The 11,660-nt window shown below is 40.2% G+C and overlaps 1 pseudogene; it reads right to left on the bottom strand.

Annotated features, from left to right (window-relative positions):
- The window catches only part of LOC148508095 (uncharacterized), a 598,632-nt pseudogene that overhangs the window by 549,125 nt on the left and 37,847 nt on the right, over positions 1-11,660 (bottom strand).

Below are 11,660 nucleotides of genomic sequence, written 5' to 3'. Positions count from 1 at the left end.
AGGGGTGCACCATGTGAGGAGGACAAGCAGGGGTGCAGACAGGCTCAGGAACTTATGTGCTAAAGAGGCTTTATGGGTGTTTACATTACAAACCTTGTTCCCACAAGGGCTCAGTGATACTATAGATTATGAGTCCTGTGCTTAGATGTCGGTGTAGTCAGCCTGGTCAGCTGGACCCATATATGGGGCAATAACTGCAACTCTTTCTGTACAAATAGGGCTTACATGACGGGTGCGGAGTGTGTTAAAGAAATGGGATGAATCCCTAGTTAGTGGTGCAACAAAAAAGCAGCCTAAACAGTGATTCAAACATAGAAAATCTCACCAAATTTCAATACAAGTAAATAAAACAAAAATTATGTGACTCAAAAGAAAAGGCGCTGGTGAAAGAAAAAGGAAAATTATTACGTTCCTTGGAAGAGAATAGTGTCCGTGATGAAAGTCTGGAGGGTTCTTCCTTTATCCTCCAACATATACGTGGTATCATAAAAGTAATGAAAAAATACATGTGTAATACAGTTTTTATATAGATAATTAGTGTGTAGACAATTCTTTATAGTGAAGATGATTAATTCAAATGGGTGCAGGCATACCCCAACTCACACTCAGTGGTGTAATTACATGCATCAAAAGGTTTCTTTTAATTTCACCTCCATGTTAAAGAGATATGTAACCCCTACCAGAAGGAGAGAAGAAAATGGCGTACCCCACTCACTGTAAGCGTGTAGGGATCAAATACATCAAGGTATCTTTATAAAAACTTCCACAAATGAGAAGCGTACCCCACTCACGGTAAGTATGGAAGATTTCAGACGTATAAAGATTTCTTTATCAAATTCCTTAATGATTTTTTCTTCATGTACAGACCCTCTCTCCGCAAGACATTTAGGACCTCATTCAGAGTCGGTCGAAGCGGCCGCACGGTCGTATGCCACCGATGTTCGCTATACTGCGCATGCGTAAAGTTCGCAATGCGGGTGCGCAAACTAGCCGCTACGATCAGAAATTTCTCTCTCCTTGAACACAGCCAGGTCGGTAGGTTGAGTGACAGAATGAGGTGTTTGTGGCTGGTAACAGGGGAAGGTGCTTGAAAACGGGGGAGTGGAGATCCGAACAGAGGCGTGCCTAATTATGCGAACGGCGTTTTATGGGAGTGCATACGGTTTATGGGAGTGCATAATTAAAGTAGCGTCATGGCACATGTGACATGGGAGGTTTTTACACTGACATGATCGTAGAGCTTAAGAGAGGGTATGGTCAACCTTAAGCTCTACGACCGTTTCCGATGGTCTCGATTAATCCTTATATGCCCGGAGATCACGTGCAATGCGTACGAGAAGGGGGCGTATTTTTTTTAATTCCGGCCCCTTCCTCCCCTTGGTCGGCCAGCTACCGATCCAAACTTAGGGATGCAACTTGCGAGGGAATCATTTGCATATCCGGCCCCTTTTTCCGTACGACCGTGCGGCCGCTTCGACCGACTCTGAATGAGGTCCTTAATCCCTGAAAAAATGTTTATAAAATCCAAATGAGTATAAAATATCCAATTTTTATTGCAACAAATCGCTCATAGCAAAAACAGCAATAAGTGATCATATATTAAAAAGTATAATGACCTACAAAATGATCAATCATACATGAAAAATGCAGAAAACAATTATAAGTCCATAAAAAATTATACAAATCCATAAAAAAAATTAAGAATAAAAGAAATCCCAGAAGAAATAAAAAATGGATGCAAACCTGATGTATCAGGAAAAAAGGTTGTTCACACTCGTGGTGCTGTCGACGCGTTTCGGCCTGTAGTAGGCCTTTATCAAGACATATCCAGAGTGTCAATCAGCCTAGTATTTAAACCATGAACAGCCAGTCGAAAGCATCAAGGAAATGACATCAGTCGTTAAGACTCAGTTGATACCAAAAAGGCAAAAACACATCAACCCTCATATATACATAAATACAAATGTAATAGTCACATCAAGATGGTCATATAGTGATTCCAATGTATATAATAGTTAATAAATCAAGACAATACACTAAATTCCATGTGTTGCCATGACAACCGCTTATATGTTGCAGGAAGTGTTTTAATCTCCCCAACCATAACTAAATGAGGCAATATATCCACTGGATGGGTGTATAAGCCCAGTGATCTATTAAGTCATCCCACTCGGCGAGTGTTTATATTCACTAATTGCACGGGAAAAGAACATAGCTAATTCCGGAATCTAAGCAGCCGGAAGTGATGTCGCTGCATCCCGCACCAGTTTTAAGAACTTCACATAAAGTCCGGACGATAATGCATGATCTGGATGTAGTGGACAGACACATCCATCCACTCCTTCATCTAGGAAGCACCCAGGGCAATGCAATCAGTGACCAACCAACGGAAGTGACAATGCGGTCCACCCCGACAGAAGCCCGCAACTCGAGGTGGAACGCAAACGTCACCTCCGGATTTAATGGGTAGAAATGTTTAACTGTAAACTAGATCTTTCTGACACCGTATTCCCCACATGTGTAGGTGTTCCCGGTGGAACGAAATAAGGTTCTTGGATACAAAAGGTTAAGCCACACAAACCAGTATCTTGAAGAAAGATGTAATTTATTACAACAAATAGCATATAAAATAATAATGGTTACTTAGCTTCAGAATAGAAAATGGTTACACAATCCAGGAGCCTCTGGACAAACAATTTCCATGCCACCTGCTGCAGACTGATCCAGGCTTAGGGCAGGCCACTGGAATCTCCTTTGTCTTTGCTTATATAGCATCCTACTTGTCATACCTAGCTAACTCTTACTAATATGGGTATAAACCTACTTCAAACTACTCTATTGGTTAACTACTGATAAGGACTTTCTAAAACTTAACGCAGGCATACATCGCAAAAGACAACGCCTAAAGGATTTATGGCTTGTCTGCTTTCCACATTCATGTACCATTTCGTGCCTGATACACCACTTCATGTCTGATACATAAGAACCATGAATGAAAATGGCTGTCAGTAGCCATTCTCTCCCAATACAGTAGGTAACACAATACCAGGATGAAATGAATAACTGATAGAGGAGACCAACCTACAATGATGGCATGTGCAGGATAAGACATGTAATTCTCTCTGTACGGTCTGTTCAGCATTAATAGATGCACCACTAAGACACATTGTGGTTAGAGTGGTGTAACTAGTGGTATATTTCCTGTAATAGGTAAAGATGATACATGTGGTAGTGTTTGTGGGTGTAGAGTAATCTTTCTGTCTACTACAGCAAGAGGTAATAGGTTTGAGGCCAAGTAAGAACTTGGGGGGGGACAAATATATAATTTGTGGTTCAATACAATACAAATATTTATACTTTATAGTAACATGATGTAATTATATACATGGCTAACAACTATAAACCTTTTCTCATATTTTACTCTTATTTGTCTATGAGAAAATGGGGCTAGATTTTATAAAAGTACTTAAATATGAAGAGTATATTGTTTACTCTTAAATGATTGAAAAATAAATTGGAATATACCTTATGAACAAGTCATATGATAGTGGCTTTGATGATAGGGATAATAGAATATATTAACTTAATAGAAATAGGTCTAATCTGAGCCCAGCTTCATCACTTAACAGGTGGAGTGATAGGGCAGTGGTAGAGAAAAGGTTTAGGAAGCACAAGGTGATGAGTTTGAGTCCTGGGAAGGGAGGTGGATCAATATTGGTGAGAACATTGAATTTAAATCAGGATATTATATCTTAAGGATGACAAACCCCCAGTTTTAACATTAAAAAAATAGCTCTTCTCCTGAATGGGGGGTGCTACCATAGACACAAATTATCAATGAAACAATGGGGAAAGAGAAGCTTTGTCATCTATGGTGCAGAAACATAATAAATTATAACTTTGTATGTTTCATTCTAAAATATGGAATCAAGTTTTAAAACTAGCAAAATAAAAACAGAAAGATAAAGAAAATTGTGAAAAGAGTGTGCAGTATATTTTATTCACATTTTCTAACTATGTCCATCAAATATGTTATCAATAAAGTTTGATGTGTAAGAAATTGTCAGTGTCCTGCGTATTTTTGAAATGATTTATGAGCGATAACAATAATATTCCTGACCTTATATTTGCACATATATTTAATACATATATAATATTTGGGTGGTTTTACAGATGTTTTTTAAATCAAATTTCAACGAGCCTGTATTTATGTATATGGTACAGTATTTGCCTCAGGGATCATATATCTCCTATTGTAAGGGATTAGAACTACTTCTATAAATGTATTTGAACTTCACCAAAATGAATCTGTATGCAGAATCCAACATTTGAGGTCAAAGTATAACCAAAACTAATTTTTTATATAACCACACACAGATATTAACAATTGGAGATAGTTGACTTCCGGTTCTGGCTGCATGGAGTGAGCGTCTCCCTCCCGGCGCTCCGCCATGAACCCAGCCAATTTAACTTTTAAAGGCTGTTTAAACAGTGTCCAAAAGGGATCCCTTTACTATTACATTATCCGGTGCTTTATGGAGAAGTTCGATCCTGCATCCTCTGCCGCTCCAACCTAGACAAGGAAAACGCCGGTCTGAAGCTAACATGGAGGCACTCCCACCAGCGCACATTAAAACTACAGCTGTAGCCTCTGACGCTGGTACAACGCAGATCTACCTCCCCTGCCTCCTACAGTGCAGTAGTAGAGGCAATTAAATCCACTATGGGTTCCCTTTTAAATCAAGCTGTTAGTGACATTTCAACCCAGCTACAGCAATTGTCCCATAGAGTCTGACGCATATGCTCCCACTCTAATCACATGGCGGATGTTCAATACTCCATAAAAAATTTGGAAAAGGAGAATTTTCAATTGAAAAACAAACTTGATGACCTTGAAAATAGGTCTGGAAGAAACAACATCAGGCTGGTGGGGTCACCTGAGTCTGTGAAGGGACAGGTGCTGGCACAGTTTGTTCCATCCATCACTTTTAGGCATTACAGAAGAATGCAAAGATCTGGTGATAGCTTGGGATCACAGAGTGGGTCCTCCTAGACACACAGATACCATACCTAGGGTCATATTATTTAAATGCCAAAATTATCTCCACAAGGTGGCGTTTTGGAGTGTTTTGCAGAAGAATAGGAATATCTCCTGGGAGGGCCATAAATTATATATCTTCCAAGATTTTTCTGTAGATCTCACACATGCCCGAAAAGCTTTCTCACCTATTTGCACAGAACTCATCCGGGAATGCACGAAATTCACACTGATATACCCCGCTTGTTCCAAGGGGATTCCTTCTAAGACGTCACCTGCCCTGACGACACACAAGCATCTTTACATGAGAAAGCTCAATAATGAAGTGCAGATATCTCCCACTCAGTTTCTGCTACGTGGGCTTAAATGCAAAATCCATATTTCCTGCTTTGCTTAAGAGGTAATTCAAGCCCACGTATTGTTCTTATTAGGGTATTTACATATTGTTTATTGTACACGTCTAATTTCTCTTCTTGTTTTATGTCACTATTTTCTATTATTATACAGTCAGGTGCATAAATATTGGGACATTGACAGAATTTTCATATTTTGGCCTCTATTCACCACCAGAATGGCTTTGAAATGAAACAAACAAGATGTGCTTTAACTACAGACTTTCAGATTTAATTTGAGGGTAATTACATCCAAATCAGGTGAATGGTGTAGGAATAACAACGGTTTCTATATGTGCCTCCCACTTTTTAAGGGGCCAAAAGTAATGGGACTATCAACTCAAAAGCTATTTCATGGACAGGTGTGGGCTATTCCCTCATTATTTCATTATCAATTAAGCAGGTAAAAGGTCTGGAGTTGATTCTAGGTGTGATATTTGCAATTGGAATCAGTTGCTGTCGACTCTCAATATGAGATCCAAAGAGCTGTCACTATCAGTGAAGCAAGCCATCATTAGGCTGAAAAATCAAAACAAACCCATCAGAGAGATAGGAAAAACATTAGGTGTGGCCAAATCAACTGTTTGGAACATTCTTAAAAAGAAAGAACGCATCGGAGAGCTCAGCAACACCAAAAGACCCGGAAGACCACAGAAAACAACTGTGGTGGAGGACAGAAGAATTATTTCCCTGGTTAAGAAAAACACCTTCACAACAGTTGGCCAAATCAAGAACACTCTCCAGGAGGTAGGTGTATATGTGTCAAAGTCAACAATCAAGAGAAGACTTCACAAGAGTGAATATAGAGGGTTCACCACAAGATGTAAACCATTGGTGAGCCACAAAAACAGGAAGACCAGATTAGAGTTTGCCAAACAACATCTAAAAAAGCCATTACAGTCCTGGAACAACATCCTATGGACAGATGAGACAAAGATCAACTTGTACCAGAGTGATGGGAAGAGAAGAGTATGGAGAAGGAAAGGAACTGCTCATGATCCAAAACATACCACCTCATCAGTGAAGCATGGTGGTGGTAGTGTCATGGCGTGGGCATGTATGGCTGCCAATGGAACTGATTCCCTTGTATTTATTGATGATGTGACTGCTGACAAAAGCAGCAGAATGAATTCTGAAGTGTTTCGGGCAATATTATATGCTCATATTCAGTCAAATGCTTCAGAACTCATTGGACGGCACTTCATAGTGCAGATGGACAATGACCCGAAGCATACTGCAAAAGCAACCAAAGAGTTTTTTAAGGCTAAAAAGTGGAATGTTATGCAATGGCCAAGTCAATCCCCTGACCTGAATCCGGCTGAGCATGCATTTCACTTGAAGACAAAACTGAAGGGAAAATGCCCCAAGAACAAGCAGGAACTGAAGACATTTGCAGTAGAGGCCTGGCAGAGCATCACCAGGGATGAAACCCAGCGTCTGGTGATGTCTATACGTTCCAGACTTCAGGCTGTAATTGCCTGCAAAGGATTTGCAACAAAGTACTAAAAAGTGAAAGTTAGATTTAGGATTGTTTAGTTTGTCACATTACTTTTGGCCCCTTAAAAAGTGGGAGGCACATATAGAAACCGTTGTAATTCCTACACTGTTCACCTGATTTGGATGTAATTGCCCTCAAATTAAATCTGAAAGTCTGCAGTTAAAGCACGTCTTGTTTGTTTCATTTCAAAGCCATTGTGGTGGTGAATAGAGGCCAAAATATGAAAATTCTGTCAATGTCCCAATATTTATGCACCTGACTGTATATATATGGTCCGGTATACTCGCTATGATATCCCCATCCCTGCTTCTGTACTATAGGGGTAGTGGCTAAAAGCTTGCGTCCGGAAAGTTTTCTGTATACAGTATTACTGTACATATTGTGGTTTGGGTTTTTTTACACCAGGAAGTTGTATAGATCTGGTATATTTACCTGCCCTGTTACAGGGATGTTTATCCTATGGGTTATCACATTGCTCCCCTTATTTTGTTGTGTCTGTCTTTTTGCCTCATGTATCTTCCCTCCTCCACTTCCTCTTTCCTGTTGTGCCCATGCACATACCTGTTTTCTGATTACTATAAGGAACTGACCATCGTGTCTATTCCTATTGCTATAATGTCTCAGCTGTATATAGGAACTTGGGATATTGGGTCATTAATTCTCCTGCTAAGAGGCGTAGGGTACTACTTTACTGTGGCCAAACAGAATATGGATATAGTATTTCTTCAGGAGACAGTGACCAGAAACCTATGTAGAAAAAGGGGAACACAAGTAAATGGGAAAACAGATTCTGCACAGGAATGGTGATAACAATGTGTATAATTTATTATATCCAACTATAGGGAATATTATTTTGGGTTCATATCCAGAAGTAATAGGGTGTTGGTGGTGCTCCCAGGAATCAATATATTTCTATATCTGGTTGGTATTTTGCAAAGGCAAAAAGAAAGAAAATGTCTTTTTTGGGGAACTCTTTATGTGTAACAAGTGTATTGGTTGTAGTAATTAAAACTTAACTTGTATTTCTACCTACTTTGATCAAATATTATATAAAAAATAATAAAGAGAAATTCTGAAAAAAACATGGTTAGGTGAAATTCTGAAAAATACGGTAATCTCAGATAATATCTGAAAGATTACCTACCGGTCGCAATTAATGCATGGGTAAACTGAGATACAATACAAATTCTAATATTGCCTAGTAGGGAATGTAAATATTTAAGAGATTAGTTCTATTATTCACTTGCACAATTAGTCCTACAGTATGTTTTTTTGTCCAACAACATAGTATGTCAATAATATTCAGACAGGGATAGAATTATTGCACACCTCCCAAGAGAGTAAAATATAATGGGTTCAAATATTCACCGCCACAAAATATCTGTTTATATGCGTCTAATAACACAAAATCTGTTTAGAATATTGCATATACCCCCTTCAGTAGCAGCGTATAAATAATTCCACACATCCCATTGGGTAACAGTATATAATCAAGGATTAAATAATTGCACATCTCCCATAGAAAAGTTTGTATTGTTTCCATAGAGTGTGGTGGATGCAAATATTCACCTCCACGTGATCTCTGTCTTATTGACAATACAGTTCTATTTATAGCATTGCATTTATCCTCTTTAATATCAGTTTGTGATTAGTTGCACATGTCCCGTGTGGTAGCAGCATAAATAATGACAATTTGGCACATTATTGGACCCGGTGACCTAAGAGGAAGTACAAAGAGCCATTCAACACCTGAAGCCAGCTAAAGTACCTGGACCTGCTGGTCTTGGGAATGATTTTTATAAATTACTCTCATCTAGAATTGCTGACTCCTTAGTATCCATTTTTAAGCAGTTATTACCCAGTTATGCCCTTTCCCTCTACTTTAACCATGCTATTGTGAAGGTTCTTCCAAAACCTGGAAGAGATCTATCCTCACCCGCCTCTAACAAACCAATATCCCTTCTAAATTCTGACTATAAATTGTTGACAAAAATTTTTGCTGATAGGGTCGAAGAACTATTGGCAACTGTTATACATAGAGATCAAACGGGTTTCATCTGGGGTCGAAACTTTGTGTTGAATGTTCGCAGATTAATATCTACTATTCAGCACTTGCACTCTACCGAGGTCAAATCTTATCCTCTCCTTAGATGCCGAGAAGGCCTTTCACCTTATCACTTGGACTCACCTGTTTCACACTCTAGACCAATTTTGCTTCCCTACCCCATTCAGAAATTTAATGGTAACACTCTTTGCCAATTCACAGTTCCAGGTGTCCTGCAATGGTTTCCGATCTTCGCCTTTTCCCATACAGAAGGGTACCAGACAGGGAATCCCCTCTCTTAATTGCAATAGAGTCACTGGCTATAGCTCTTAGAGCCTCCACTGGGTTTACGAGAATCTCCATAAGAGAAATAACTCTTAAAGTCGCTCTATTCACAGACGACATGCTATTGTTTGTCTCAAATCCGGCACAGTCATTACCTGTAATAATATGTCTCATCGCCTCATTTGCTACTTTCTCTTGATACAAAGTAAATTTTCATAAATCCAAGATCCTTCCAATTTCAGGCCCCATAAACATCCTGGGAGATATCCCTACAATACGTGCCTTCAAACGTAATACAACACAGAGAAAATATTTCAGTGTACAAATCCCCTTGGCCTTATCCAATTTATACAAACTTAACTTCACCTCAGTTATTGAAAAAATATCCACAATGCTAGATAATTGGAGGCTACTTCTGTTATTTTATTAGGTCGTATTGCTGTCATTATATCTGTTATTTTTCCAAAATATTCTCTCTAATACAGATGATCCCAAGCAGTATTATAAACCTGATCTAAAGCAAAGTTCATGTTTGTTGTGTAAATTTACCTGGCAGGGTAAGAGACCTGGAATGGCCATGGAGAAGTTCCCCTTATCACCACAGGAGGGGGGTGTGAGATATATTAGTGATTGGCTCCCTAACCGTAGTGTATATACAGACACAGGATTAGATATGGCCCTATTTCCCCTATTCAACATGTCCAGATAATATCCCATCACACTTTCTCTATCATATTATCCTTAGACGCCTATTTAGCCTGGATAGCTATAAATATAAAGCCCCATAGGAATTACTGATCAACACCTTATATTACTCAGTGGGGTGTTTCCTCCTTCCCCTCACCATTGTCTAACACACAGTATGACATGATAAAGGATTGAGTAACACTTCCAAGGTTCTTGATCCTGAGGGCAACTTAGCTTCTCTGATCTTCACCAACAATTCAATATTCCACACACTATTATTTGTACTTGCAGACAAGACACTTAATTTCTTCCTTTCCTCCGGCCATGGATTCTACTTCTCCTCGTGATCTTATATGCTCGCTATTAAGCAACTCTCATTTTACCATACAAAACTAAATATCGTTACTCTTTAGTAGTAGATATCTCATCCAACACTTTGAGAGATAAAACACTAACTCTATGGAAATCAGATTTACCTTCCCTGTCTAATAGTGTGGATCTGTTTCGGCATTATGACTCTAAATATTGCATTCTTCTTACTTACAAGAAGTACATATTCCAACAATTTTCAGTGCCTATATCTCTCCTACTCAAAGATTCCATTTCAGTAAAGTCTATGCCACAGAAAGCCCAAAATGTCTTATCTGCAGGATTTATGCATTGCATGTGGGATTGCAGAAAAATTATACAGTTTTGGCATAAATTATTAACTTATCAACTCAATTTGTTCCATCTCAGTAACCCCAATCCAGAAGACCACAGATTGGTACCTATATGGGCAGCTCTCTGTCCTACTATGGTGTCCTACTATACAGGGGGAGCGGCCTATGGATTCCTACTATACAGGGGGAGCGGCCTGTGGCGTCCTACGTGTCCTACATGGGAGCGGCTTGTGGTGTCCTACTATACAGGGAGAGCAGCCTGTGGTGTCCTATATAGGGGGAGCAGCTTGTGATGTCCTACTATACATGTGGAGCTGCCTGTGGTGTCCTACTATACATGGGGAGCGGACTGTGGTGTCCTACTATACATTGGAAGCAGCCTGTGGTGCCCTATTATACAGGAGGAGTGGGTGGTGCCCTATTATACAGGAGGAGTGGCCTGTGGTGCCCTACTATACATGAAGTGCAGCCTGTGGTGTCCTACTATACAGGGGGAGTGGCCAGTGGTGTCCTACTATACAGGGGGAGTGGCCTGTGGTGTCCTACTATACAGGGAGAGCGGCCTGTAATGTCCTACTATTTATGGGGAGCGGCCAGTGGTGCCCTACTATAAAGGGGAGGGGCCTGTGGTGCCCTACTATGCAGGGAGAGCTGCCTGTGGTGCTTTACTATGCAGGGGGAGTGGCCTGTGCTGCCCTACTATACAGATGGAGCAGCCTGTGATGTCCTACTATACAGGGAGAGTGGCCTGTGGTGTCCTACTATACAGATGGAGCAGCCTGTGATGTCCTACTATACAGGGTGAGCGGCCTGTGGTGTCCTACTATACAGGAAGAGCGGCCTGTGGTGTCCTACTATACATGAAGTGCGGCCTGTGGTGTCTTACTATACAGGGAGAGCGGCCTGTAATGTCCTACTATTTATGGGGAGCAGCCTGTGATGTCCTACTATACAGGAGGAGCGGCTTGTGGTGCCCTACTGTACAGGTGGAGCGGCCTGTGGTGCCATACTATAAAGGAGGAGGGGCCTGTGGTGCCCTACTATACAGGGGAGC

This window comes from Taudactylus pleione, unplaced genomic scaffold (assembly GCF_031769625.1).
Source record: "Taudactylus pleione unplaced genomic scaffold, aTauple2 ptg000377l, whole genome shotgun sequence".
In the NCBI taxonomy this organism is placed as follows: Eukaryota; Metazoa; Chordata; class Amphibia; order Anura; family Myobatrachidae; genus Taudactylus; species Taudactylus pleione.
Note: the sequence above shows the minus strand (reverse complement) of the source record. Positions and strands in the feature narration are given on the sequence as shown.